Source organism: Tenrec ecaudatus, chromosome 12, assembly GCF_050624435.1.
Source record: "Tenrec ecaudatus isolate mTenEca1 chromosome 12, mTenEca1.hap1, whole genome shotgun sequence".
NCBI classification, from domain to species: Eukaryota; Metazoa; Chordata; class Mammalia; order Afrosoricida; family Tenrecidae; genus Tenrec; species Tenrec ecaudatus.
In genome coordinates this window covers 123,523,454-123,524,560 of record NC_134541.1, presented here as the reverse complement: position 1 = coordinate 123,524,560, position 1,107 = coordinate 123,523,454, and positions in this window count along the sequence as shown.

Below are 1,107 nucleotides of genomic sequence, written 5' to 3'. Positions count from 1 at the left end.
GGCGCCAGGACCCGCACTCGAAGCCCCGCCCACCCGGTGGCCCCGCCCCCACAGGCCCCGCCCACTGAGCGGGGTGCTTGGGTGAGAAAGAGGTGGGAGGTGGCTCCGCAGCGGTGGGCAGCAGCGGCTCCTTTCTAAGGTCACCCGCTAGGAAGACATTTGAAGTCACTAGCGATGACGTCTGTCTCTTGGGGGCGGGTGACTTCATCCGCACAGCCCTCATGCAAGCCTGCAGGACGGCCGCAAACCGCCACGGAATGGAAACTGAGCCTCTGGGGTGAAGCGAAGGCACATCTGGAAACCTCAGCTTCCTGGAAGTCGAACACCCAAGAAACTCCAGGTACAGCTGAGAGAGAAGACTGAGGGCCAGGGCGGCTAGAGACTTGCCCAATGGCCCCTTCCCAAGTCCCTCTTCCAGAGGTTGTCAATGGGCCCTGGGCGCAACTATTCCTACAGGCTGCCAGGCCCTTTAGGGGTCTCCATTTGAGGCCTCCCCTCCGGCCAGAGCTAGTTCCTCTGCCTTGGGTCAACCTCTGCCACAGGGCTGCAGCAAGCAGGACCCTGTCCCAGAGCCCTTCAGGATGAATGAGACCTTTGGGGGCATGTCACACCACCCTTCCCTATGCTCAGCCGCCAAACGAGGACACGGGGCTATAGACCAGGAGAGACCAGTCCCCGGGGAAGGAGAAGGACGTCGTGCTTGGTGGGGTGGAGGGACACCAAAAGAGAGGAAGACTCTCAAGATAGATCGACACAGGGGAGTCATGGTGAGGAGGGGGCAGGACCGGGCAGTGTTTTGTTCTGTTGTGCATGGGACCACTGTGGGTCAGAACCGACTCTATGGCACCTCACAATGACTCCTGAGCCTGCCCCAGGTTGCAGAAATGGGTCCAGGTAGGGGCTACTCCGTGTGGTTTTAATGTCACGCGTTGGCTCACATAGGCATGCTGTGTCTGTCTCCCCATCAGACTGGGTGTTTTGGGCAACAACTGACCCACAGGCCTACCGAAAGGAAAGGAGAAGCATCTTGCAAATGGCTTTTTCTTTTTCCTCTTTCTCCAGCTGTTTTTGGGGAATGAGGTACAAATTCCCCTGTGGCTAATTTGA